Below are 12484 nucleotides of genomic sequence, written 5' to 3'. Positions count from 1 at the left end.
TAGTCAGCATGCAGAAGGTATGGATTCTGGGAACTGAAGTCCGCACATCTCAAAATTAAGTCTAGTATGACACATATACTATGGAAATCCACACACACAAAATGGGAATTCTATTTATTGCGGATTGCAATAGCAAAACATGAGCAAAAACCAGAGCAGAAAAGCAATTTTAGCTTTAGCATTAACTTAACCTCCATTTCCCACTCTAAAAGTATTCTCCATTTGCCCAGAAAGAACATGGCTCTCATCCTAGCTTCGCCTGCCAGTAGCTTTGACGTCATCCCTCCCGGCTCTTCCAATCTCTCCCCACCGCTATTACTCTCCCCCCTCTCACGCTCTTCGCCCCTCCCTCTAAGGCTGCTCCAGATAAAATCCCCCCCCCACCGGCCCCAACCTCCCCTGCGCTCTGCTGCGTCGCCCTCGCTTTCCCCAAGCAAAGATGGAAGTCGTCAATCAGGTAAGCGCTGAGGATTTCAACACCGGGAACAGCTCCCCACAGCCTCCTTAGCGCGCACCCCCACATTGGGATGTTGGTCGGCTAAGCTGGCTCCCACTCTTCCAGTGGCCGCTTCCCCCGCTTTATTCCCATCCTGCCTGGATCCGAGGTTGATTCTTAAAGGCAGCAAGAAGATGCGGCGGGTGGCGGCAGCAGCACCATCTGCGAGGTGCAGCAAGACAAGAGCCTCCGTTTTGAGAGGAACGGGGTCGGGGTTGGAAGGACGTTTAGTTAGGCGAGCAGCCTCCCAAAGTGGGGGCGGGGGGGGGGAGGGATGCAGACCAAGGGAACCGCGGGGAGTTCACATCACCCACTGCAGCGATTTGTAGGAGCTGCACCGAGCCCATCCTGGGTGGAAGGGAGGGAAGAGGAGAGGAGGCTGTGAAATTGCTGCAGTGAGGCAGCGGGAAATGGGGACTCTGGAGAAGGCAGGTGCCAAAGTAGATTCAAGATGATCTAAATGGATGGATGGATGGATGGATGGATGACAGACAGACAGACACAGACAGACAGACAGACAGACAGACAGATTTCTGTTGGCAGAGATGGAGGTCATTCGTATTTCCTCCCCCCACCCCACCCCAATCCTTTTCCATTTATAACTTGATACAGCAGCTCTAGACTGTAGCTGACACCCCTAGGTAATCTAACAGGCACAGCAGCATTCTGCCCGCTGCCACTGCAGCAGACTGTGGAGGAAGGTGGGTGAGAAGGAAGAGCAGCCAACCAAAATGGCTGGGGTGATGCAATAAAGCTGCGCAATATAAAATAGGCTCTTTAGGCTGCATTTAGGGAGCCAAAGGGCATGGGGAGAAGTGGGGGATCTTTTGGGAGGGGGAGGGAGGAGGGTTAGCAAAGAGAAAGCGCCACAACAGTAAACAGACGGTGGGGGGTGGGGTAGTGATGGCAATCAATATCACTGCACTGAAGTTGGTCGGGAATCCGGTGCATGCAGAAAGTGTCTGCAAGTACTGAAGAAGTGGGTGGGCTTAGTCGCAATACCATAGCTGGGAATTGGAGAAAGGAGGATTGGCAGAGTTGGAGCTGGGCATGTCGTTGGAATTGGGCAAGGTGATTTGCAGGGAAGAGAAAAACAGATTAACCGGATAATAATACGGAACTCTATGCACAATTCTCTTTTCCTTGGAGCTCTACCAAATGAATGAATAAATCAACGATGGTGCTTCCTACCCAAAGGAGGGTGGCCAGGCAGGCAATGCAAGTGAACACAGAGGGTAAAGGGGGCAGCCCTTCCCTTGGTGGGGTGCAGGAGATGATGGATGGAAGGGAGGCTGTTGGTATGGCTGCGGAATAACCCCAAGCCAGAGAAAGGAGGAGGGAGAAGAAGAGCGAGGAAGGAGGGGGGCGGGCATGAGATGAGGTTTTATTGGATCATATTTTGAAGGATGTCAGTAGGTAAAAGGGGTGAGTCAGAGAGAGGTAGTTATAGATACTAGAGTAGAAGAAATGGAGAGCAGGCAAAATAAGATTTGTCGCTTAGGGGCAGTTTCTAATTATTCCTGCTCCCTAGAGCAACTGCAGCAAGATGCACCAGGCGGAGGGGACGACTTGCAAAAGGAAGTGATTTCCCCCTTGGGAATGAAGGTGGCTTCTAATTCTCTGCCCTGATGGAGGAGGTTCAGTGAAGCAACGTTGTTGCACAGGCTGTGAGATTCATATTTCAACGCAGTGGAAGTTTTCTTTGAGGGAGACCCAAGGACTGGCATGGACTTTGTGTTCCCTATTCCCCTTTTTTGGGATGAAGTGTCATTGGGGACCTGAAGTACCTTGAGGGCAGAGTTCTTTAAACAGACCAGAAAGATGGTAGGGAGAAATGCAGATTTTTTTTTTTTTTACATTGAATTTTGAGCTGTTCTTTGCATAAGAAGAAGCATTAAGAGAACAGCCGGATGTCCATGTTAAAGTGCCGTCCACCAGCCAGTGGGAAAACATCCCTACGGTTTACTGTCCCAATGGCCAAGCCCTGTTCAGTCTCACTCAAAAGGCTCGTGAATGTCCTTACAGCTTTCATGCAGGACAAGATAAGGAAAGTGATGGGTGGATTCTCCCGTTTACATTTCCCCTCTCACTGGGACCACCTGCCAGCAGGAAACCCAGCCACTAATTGTTCTCAGCATAACTGAATTAGTGTAGATGAGGTCCTTTGAATGGTAGGCTTAGTCAGCTGCCTCTATGGGGTCAGGAACGGGTATTCTCACGTCTGTACCTGTCAGCCAGGCTATTTTTGTACACATACCCGGCGCCCTTTCAAAAGAGCATTAGACCTGTACACATAAAGATCCTGCCTAAGACCGATAAGAACCTCAGAAAGTGCTAGCCAAGAATTAGACAAGCAGATGCCTCTGCAGCAGCGACATCTCTGGTGTCTCCTTCAGCCCAAACTGATATGGCCATACTGAGCAGCATTCAGTGATTTTGGGGAGGGAGGGGGGTTGGGGTGATCACAGCAGTCCAAAGTGGCTAGGAACTGGGCACATCCCAATGCCTGACCACATCATCAGCTTCCTATTGATCAAATGTGCTAGGTTGTGTCCTTAGCAAAAATGTGTGGTGGGATAGAGGGAAAACACAATGTTAAATTTCAATTACATTTCAACTGCTGATGTCGACTTTAAGCTGCCTCTGCTCTGAGCTGGAAATGAGACACCGACAAGTGGCATGGGAAAGACTAGGAGGCTATATGTGTTTCCTGATTAGGGGCATATGAGGAAGAGCCCTAACTAAGGCTCTTGAGAGAAGATATCCCCTTATCTTGGGGATATTCCAGATAAGATTGTCACATGACATTACTTCTTGCTCAATTTTAAAATGGTTGCTCAAAAGTAAGTCCCCTTGGGTAATAAGGAAACTTAGGACTGCAGACTCTCTCAATCCTTGTTTCTTACCTTGGAACTTAACAAGAAGAAAGGACAAAAACATGATTAAAAATATGAGAGGGCTTCTGGTGATGATGTTTCCATCCAACCCCAATGGGTGTTTGACCAGCAAATAGTGGTCATTTATTTGGCTTTTGTGAGCTTCAAGACAAAATGTGTTTGATTCTGTTGGCTTTTAACTCTTTCTTTCTTTTTCAGTTGAATGTAATGATTGTATATTTTATATATTTTAGATGTGGAGCTCTCCATTTCTTCCAGAACAGATCAAATTATAAATGCAAATCAATCCACTTTCTCAGAGAGGGGAATGTTGTTGCTGCTACCAATGCTTTTGAACATCCTGGCTTTTTCACTGGTGATAAGTGAATTATCTCGAGGCATGTTTTCACGCAAGGCAGGAGATGCTGGGAAACAGAATTAGTCCAAGCTGCTTGTGAACAAGATAAGAGGTTTTGCTCTATTGCCTGCAGGACAGTTCAGCTACTGGATGGTGCGCGTAGTCAGTGGTATCACATTGCCTGTGTGAGGCTATGCAAGTCAGAGATGTGTGTGTCATAAGAGAACAGGGCTTTCAGTTGTATATCAGCATAAGATGGACAAATGTGGGACAAAATGGTTATGGGATCATCTAGAATGGTGGAAAACTGTGGAATGATGTGCAGTATAGGCAGATGTAACTACTCATAGATGTATATGAAGAAAGGATCTGTGTCACTCAATGTGCCTTGGCAATCCTATGTCTGTCTCAAAGTGCACCAGAGGATATAATGACTATCGTGCCAGTCTGTTGTCATAAGGCATATTTTTGGCATATATCATGAAACCAAGGACACCATGGAGATAATAATATCTAGTGTGTTGACTTTACTGAGTTAATCTATATGATTAGCTATAGGAAGCAGTTTTGATTCTTGAAAATGCTACCTAATATTTATACATAGATGGGAGATTTTAGCATTCAGAAAACTGCAGCATTCATGTGCACCACACACGAGGTGTATGAGCCTTTTAAAATCTCTGATACATTTTTCCTTTGTTGAGTTTGCTGCCTGTAGTACAGGAACAGATCTATCTAAGAGAAAAGCCACATTAGATTATGCATCGTTTTTGACCTCTTTCTAGGACAGTCTCCGCCTTCCAAAACATTGGTAGAAGAATTGAACAGCCTTCCCTGACCTGATGCAATCCCAAACCTACCTGATGCTGAGAATAAGTTAGCCCTCACTTCCCTGGGAAGGTGCTTTGTGAGGAAGAGAGGCCATCACAACCACAAATTACTGAATGTGCTTCTTTCAGTTATCTCCATTAAGATACCCTAGCAAATGGGGGAAAGGGGGGATTTCTAAGCTAGTTATCTTTGCTGTCAACAGTGTTGAACAATTTTTCTTTCTCTTCACTGCTCCTCCTGCTGTGGTTTTATCAGTTCGTTATTTATAATTGCTTTTAAAAAACACACACACATTTGAGCCAACCTCTTTTTTAAGAGCAAAAAAGCAGCCCAGAAAAATGTCATATAGCTTACTCTATTTCAATCACATTATATAGGATTGTGGTATGATTATTGGTTACAAGGGAAGCTAAAGGAAATCCAATTAGACCTTTCTTCCACTTGGCATCCTCTGGATATGTTGGGGCTGGAATTGCCAGAATTCCCATGATTCTTGGAAATTCCTTCTAACATCTCCAGATGATGTCAGGCTAGGGAAGCTGGAAATTTTCAGAAGACACTCTGGGGCATTTCCCTGTGTGATTCCAAGGTTATTATATCTCTTTTTTGTCATGGTGCTTAGACAAAAAACCCCAAACTAAATAAATGATTCTAAGAAGTGTGGCAGAAAGCTTCCAGCTACAGCTTCTGTTCCTTAGCATGTTTGCTTGGCTTGAACATGTTTGATGGATCCCAACTGATCTAAGCAGTGGAGTGTGGGGGATGGAATGAGACAAAAGAAGACAGGACCAGGGGGAGGGGGAGCTTCATGGCCATACCTATCCTTGGTGCTCATTAGATTTCAGATTCACCTTCAGCTGAAAGATGTCAAAAGGTCTGCGATTTTGGACCAGCACAGGTTTCTGCTTAATGCAGCATCTTAAGATGTATATATTCCACAGGTTTCTAAATCAATTTTCCTTTCTCTTTCTACAGCTTGTGGCAGTTGGACAGTTCCGGATCCTCAAGGAGCCCCTGGGTTTTGTAAAGTTGCTAGAATGGGTGAGTCCACCATAGCAGCACCCCTACAAGCCAAGAGGAGTCTGTCTAACTCCTGTCTTCATTCTGCTTAGAATGAAGACAGATGCTCCAGAGATGACAGGCTTTGCTTGTTCCTTCTCTCCTTCTCCACCTCTTAAAAGTGGAGAAGCTTTGCTTACTTTGGCATCTGGTCAGTTATAGTCTGCTCCTGAGCCCTGGCTGGGCTCCAGCTGCATATGAAGTCAGGACTAGGGTTGAGAGATAAGCTCCTGGGTGCTGTTCCCAGCAGGATTTTACTGCTTAAATGTGATGGTCTCACATGTGGATGAAGTGTCTCACTCCCCCCACTGTGCTATCTCCAGAATTACTGGGGTTGCCAACCATTCCTAACCTAGACCTTACAATAATAGGTTGGAACACAGCCTGTTTGCTGAAGCATTGAACCAGGTCAGGAAAACTATTCTTCCAATCATCTGGAAATTCTCCCTGTCACAACCACTGTGACCATGGCAACCTAGCAGGATGGAAGGCAGGGAAATGGCGAAAGTGCTACGATGATACTGTAGGGCTGGGATTTGCTACTGATGATGCCAGAATCAGAAAAGATGGTGCAAGAGAGAGACTCCCTACCTCAGATAGAAAATTGGCCAAAAAGGGTGCTCTGCCAGGAGCAGAACGAAAGTCCAACCTGAGAGGCAAAATGCTCTCTCTCTCTCTCTCTCTCTCGCTCTCCTATCATCTGTCTATCTAATTTAAATGTATTCCAACAACTAGGTAATTGGGAAAGATAGTGAGATAAAATGGATGCATGGACAGTTTCTCACCCAACGCTCGTGGAAAGAAATATCACCCAGCAGTTAAGAACTTACTGTCCTTGAGTTCTTGCTGAAGTAAGTGATTTTGTAGATGATGATACAGCATTAAAATGTGCTTGCTGTGCAGGTGCCTTCATGTCACCTGTTACAGAAACTAGGAGAAATGCTTGAAAATGCTTGGCTGCTGACTAAATGGTCGAATCTGCAACTTTCCTATCCTGTCTGACCATTGCTTCCCACACAAACACGCATACACAATTAAGCCAGACTGAAACTGGTCACTCCTTGGAAAAGAGGCCATTAAGAAATCTAAAAATAGGGCAATGTGAACCACTTCCATTTTGCTGGCAAGAAAACTGTACAGTTGTGGATATGGTTATACAAGACATCAGGAGTTGAACACAACTTGAGGAAGCTTTTCCAATTGTTCCCCAGTCCTGGTCTGATATCACTTTAGACCTCATTACAAATCCACAGTTGCCAGAATGAATGCATATTAAGCAATAATCATAAAAGCCAGAGTTGTATAGCAGTTAAACTGTTGGGATTGGAGACACTCAGGGCTACTCTAACTTCAGGCAAAGAACCTCCTTGATTGACTTCAGGTCACGTTCTCTCAACTCAACCTCACAGGTTGTTGTTAGGAGAATCAGGAGAAGATAATGTTGAATACACAACCCTACGGAAAAGTAGGATATAACTATAACAAATAAATAAATGTCAACATGGCATAAATCTGAGAGTGAACTGGAGTTGGAAAAAGTAGTGCTCTACATTGGAAGTTGAAGGGATGATTCTAGACCATTGAAACAGAATATAGAGAATAATATTCAAACATACAGGCAAACAAGCCAACAGTTTCAAATATCTTTTTGGCCCTAATGATGTGAGTGCCCTTCCCCCCCCCCTTTCATTTAATTCTGTTGTAAGAAACAGCAAGTATTTTAGAGCACACACAATGAAATCTAAAATAAAAACAGACTTTAGAAAACTCAGGAGCAATCAGGGCACTTGAGATGGAAAATTCAGGTGCTTCCCCTAATTAACTGAGAGCGCACGCCATAGGGAATTTGCCTGTTTTATTGCAATGTTGGTAGCTATATTAGAACACAACAAGAACTGGAATATGTGCAGGAACATTTGTTGGTGCCCAGAATAAGTTCTCTATATCTCTGTGCCTCTGAAACCTGGTAAACAGGGTTTAGGCCTCATTAGTATTCAAATTAGAGATTTCGAGGAATGCCCAGGGCGGCAGGCTAGAGTGAAAAATTAAAACACTCTGTAAGAGGCACAAATACACTTCTGTATTTCTGTCTCCAGAATGTGTCCCCGAAGTCACAATGAGCCAAACTGATTTGGAAAAGAACTTATCTGCTACTATATGGTATCATCAAGATACCAGTGAAAACTAACACTGAGCCAATAGGAATTATACTTCCAGTGCAGTGGTGGAGCTCCTCAAAAGTAAGTCCAGCTGAAATTCAGAAGAAATACAGCCCTTACCTGAAATATTAAGACAGTCCAGTTATTATTTTTATAAACTGTAGTTTAACCACCAAGAATGTAGGGTAAACACAGTAGTCAGTTAAACAAAACAACACACACACACACAAAACAATACCCAATTTAAAAAATTGAGTTTGGAGGATTGAAGAGAAAGGAAGGAGAAAAAAGAGTGCCCCATAGATAGATTGGGGAGGGGGTGTCAAGATGAGGAGCTTTAGAACCTCCCCTCCATCATACATGGGCTGTAATATCTCAGATAACCATTGGATGGCAGCCAAGGGTTAAACTTCTTATTCTCTCAGGGTGGTTTACTTTCCCCCAAACCCCCATAGGTAAGCACATTAAAATAGCTTTCTCCCTACTGCCTTCCCAATAGGTTAGGCTACAGTTCTCACAGTGCCTGGTGATTATGGGCCTCGTGTTATAATGTATCTGGAGAACTCCAGGCTCATGAAAATTGCTTTGTATTTTGGTTATTAAACTTAACCTAATTATTTCAATTCCTGCAAAAGAACATACCCATTATAAACATTTTCTTTTGGTATCATCATTAAGTCACACACACAAAAAGAAAATTTATGTACAGAATTTTGAACCGGGAAGCCACTGATGGGATGAGACACAACTGCAAATATAAAACCCTTGTGGCTGAAGCCATCCTGGATTTTGGAAGCTGAAAAATATGATTCCACCTGACCTTGACAGTTTGGGATATCTTTTCCTGGGAAATTTTGGAGGTCAGTTATTCCTAACTGGGTAGTGTAGAGGTGGGAAATGATGGCCTTTTTATGATTTGGCTGGCTCAGGAATTCTGGGAGTTGGAGTCCACAAGTCATAAAAGGACCCTTGTAGAGTAGGGTAGAGCAAAGATTCCAGCCAATGGGCATGTTTGGATATGCAGGTATTTTTGCAACAATGGTTGCCATGGGAGATGTGGCCAGACTCAAACACTTCTATTTACTAAAAATCAAATGAAGAACTTGCCTTCAGCCCTATTCACCATCCCATTTTCTAAGAATGCCTCTGTCACTGCAAATACGGGTTATGCTTAAGGCATGCTTTGCTCTGCAACATACAGGCTTCCTATTTTGAAAAAAAAAGATAATGGATTTTAAAAAAAGGTTAAATGTAATAGCTTGCTGGGCTCAAAAAAGTATCTTGTGCAGATTGCTGCCTCCTGGACATCTTACAGAACGTGTAGTAAAAAGACACAGGGATGGATTGGAACTAAACCCTTCTTCCAGCATAGCCTGCAGCATACCAAGGCCTCAAAGCCGGTTTCCTCTGGTTGTTCTTTCTTAGATGCATATCCTGGCCTCAAAGGCTTTAAATAAATCCTAAATCCCTTTATCTGTCAGGTTCACCAGCACTTATTAATCCACTTTTTATTACGCATTTTGCAAAGACTAGTCTGGAAGAACATTTGCACTGTGATTTGTGAAGTGCTGCGAAGTCCTGCCTTTGGAGACCCCAGCAAATTTTCCTCTTGTGTCTCCAGAGCTTTCCACAGAGAAGGGGATCAGCCTTTGGAACAGATTTGTTCTCAGACCAAAAAGGCTCTATTTTGTTTCCTTAGATGCATTACTTCACTATTTTGCAGTGGTGCACCCCACATTTTTCTAGGTAAAGCTTTCCGTGGCACTTGCAAACTCAGGAGTCATGTGTCTTGACTGTGGCTGCGAAGCTGCTTTTCCTAGTCAGCCTCACAGTTGGCTGCAGTGGGGCGTGTTGAAAAAAAAAAAGGTTGACATATTACTTTCAAACGGCACAATCTTCCACTTGTGCCCCAAGCTTGAATTGCTAGCTTAGTTGAAAACATCCCTGAGTTAGTAAACTTGAACTACCTTGATACATGAACTTCACACCAAGCCACACAAATAACTTAGAAACTCAGGGGTCCACACACATGCACGCACAAAAAGATGAGCTCTGCATTAATCTTGAACCAGATTAATTTATCACCATTTGTATTTATTTGTCTGTGGGACCTCTAGTAAGCTTGTTCTGTTGCAAGGGCCCTTCTGCCCTATCAGTATTCCAAGGGAGCATGTTATCCCCAGCACAAAACCATCTGGGGGAAGGGAATTCTGGTGGGGGGGGGGGGATTTCAAATCAGATTAACGAGGACTGCACACATCCAATAGACACCGAATGCCGTACCGTGGAATGGAGGATCCAGGAGAAATAACCCCAGCCAGCTGGCTGGAACCCTGAATAGCATGCTGTTCCTTTTTATTATAGTTCTTTACTTGCCCTCTGCCTTTAGAAGCCATTTCATTAAAGGGATTTAAGCTCCTCACAATCTACTTCATAGCAGCATAATTTAAAAGCCTTCCAATAGCAATCACTGTATATAGCAGGTCTTTAAAGCAGGCATCTCTGCTGTCTCTTCTGTTCTGTGGGCTGAGCCCAGGCAGGAAATGGTGGCTTCCTGGGTGGTAGGCAGCAAAGTGGGTCAGGGCTGGGTTAATATCTGGTCCCTCCCTGATTAGATGCTGGGAGGAAGAGATTAAGAGAGGGATAAGGCACGCTCTCGCCTACCCTCATTCTCCAGCTCTTCCTATGGCAAATTTTGCTCTAAAAATATCTATGATCACACAGTGATTTCTCAGCTGATCCACGATGACAATAAACCAAATGCCTCCTGCCACCACCAGTACCCCTGGCCCCGCCATCCTGAGCAAAGGCTAAGATGATCCCTTCATCAGCTGGTTTTCTTCCTAGAGTGCCCCCTGCTGGCCCAAGTGAACCCAACAGCATTTACTTCCCCAACCCCCGCGCTCTACTGCTCTGGAAGACTGAAATAGCCCTGTGACTCATATGGGTGCAGGCATTGCTCATTATCGAGAGGTTGTCTTGCTAGAAATGGAGATGTGTTGGCATCAACTGAGAGAAAGGGCCACCTATGAGAAAAGATGTGCTTTGTAGAAATATAAAATCTTTTGAAGCCACATTGGGGTCATAAAGCGTTTCAAATAGATATTTCCACACAAAGCGGCACAAGGTTCAGCAGAATGCAGCGTCATATGCCTCAGCTCAAATATACTTCAAATTGGCTTGGAGAAATTATGGGTGCTAAATGCCTACTAGTTTTCTTTTCAAGTCCCTAGTTTTCATTGAGGTAGGAAATCTGCAACTGGCTTGTACCTTTTACAACTGGACAGTGCCACATTAGGCAATTTCTGTACACCAAAACTTCTCATAGGCATAACAGCGGAAGCTGTATAACATAGGATGAAAAAAAATTGAGATGAGATTAAACTCTTCTGAATTCTACAAACTCCACCCATGGATTATGATTCATTTCTAATCCCGTAAAAAACATATAACTAGTTTAACATGTATTTCTTCATTATGAACCTGGGAATTCCCATATTTAGAGTGGAAGTTATAAGCTAAGAGATCTCTAGAATCATAGGAGACTAACATTTTTTAATGCTTTTAAATGTCCGTCTCATTTAACAGACAAAAATAAAACAATGATATACAATAAAATATAGTGATTAAATTTATATAAAACTCTTCAAAGAAAAAAATTACATTGTATGAGGATGAATCCACAACTACCGCAGTCCTTTCATATATTATTAAACCTAGACAATATAGCCTTCACCAAATTAAAATTCCCAGATTCCTTCATTGGAATCTATATTTTTTTAATTGTATAAATTTGATGAATGTTTGCAATATAGTAGAGCAACTGCCTGTAACTTTTCAATGTTATTTTTTAGCTGAACTGCAATCATTGTTCAAAATGTGGTCCTTTTAAAATAAAAATTCAAATTAGATGCTAATCCAGGGGTCTTCAAACGTGGACCAACTCCCAGAATTCCTCCTCCAGTCATGTTAGCTCAGGAATTCTGGGAGTTGAAGTCCGGAAGTCTTCAACTTGCCAAGTTTGAAGACCCTTGTGCTAATCCTTATTGAGGGGAGAAAGTAGTTTGAGAGGATTCTGACTAGGGAAAAAAGGATTATAGAAAAAAAGGTTAAGTACCATCCACTCTAGTCTGAAGCCTGCTAAATCTGTTTTTTTTTTAAGGTTTCTTTGGGAAAAATATTGCATGCATTTTTATTGTAATAGTTTGTCCTTCAGATCCCTGTGATAGTCAACCCAGCTGATTGGTTTAAAAAAAAACATACTAAAGAACTAAAATATTTAAATATGCAATAGTAAAAAATTGATTGTATCTAAGAGCAATTTCACCATTTTCACCACCCAAATTCTTGCAAACAAAAAAAAATCTCAGGAAATTTTATTCTCCTCACCCCACTCCGTTCTTTTCTATAACATGAGCTATTAATGGACTATTCAGTTGACCAATCATGGAGGACAAATGCCAGCAGCCAAATCATGTCCTTGCGTATCAATCAATCATTATCTAACTATCCAACAGAGCTAACAAAACATGAACTCATTTTAACCTATTACTCTAAGGAACTAGGATAAGGTACCAATGAGAAGACCTCCACCTCCAGGTTCTAATATTTTTACTTAGATGACTGGGCCAGAAATTAATTGGCATGTTTATGAGAAAGGTCTTTAAAATATTTGGGTGGCAGGGAATTCAACATCACAAATGTT

General features: G+C 43.1%; 1 long non-coding RNA gene across 2 annotated transcripts; it reads left to right on the top strand.

Moving 5' to 3' along the window:
• The first annotated feature begins 319 nt into the window (after positions 1–319).
• On the top strand, positions 320–7789 carry LOC148127154 (uncharacterized). Of its 2 annotated transcripts, none has more exons than XR_015741986.1 (3): positions 320–457; positions 5537–5602; positions 7717–7789. It is a non-coding gene; the product is annotated as an uncharacterized LOC148127154 (long non-coding RNA). The 2 variants fall into 2 exon arrangements; XR_015741987.1 differs by lacking the exon at positions 7717–7789 and adding an exon at positions 6356–7020.
• Positions 7790–12484: the final 4695 nt, after the last annotated feature.

Source organism: Pseudonaja textilis, chromosome 2 (assembly GCF_049901715.1).
Source record: "Pseudonaja textilis isolate UNSWEBS1 chromosome 2, rPseTex1.2, whole genome shotgun sequence".
Lineage (NCBI taxonomy): Eukaryota > Metazoa > Chordata > Lepidosauria > Squamata > Elapidae > Pseudonaja > Pseudonaja textilis.
Note: the sequence above shows the minus strand (reverse complement) of the source record. Positions and strands in the feature narration are given on the sequence as shown.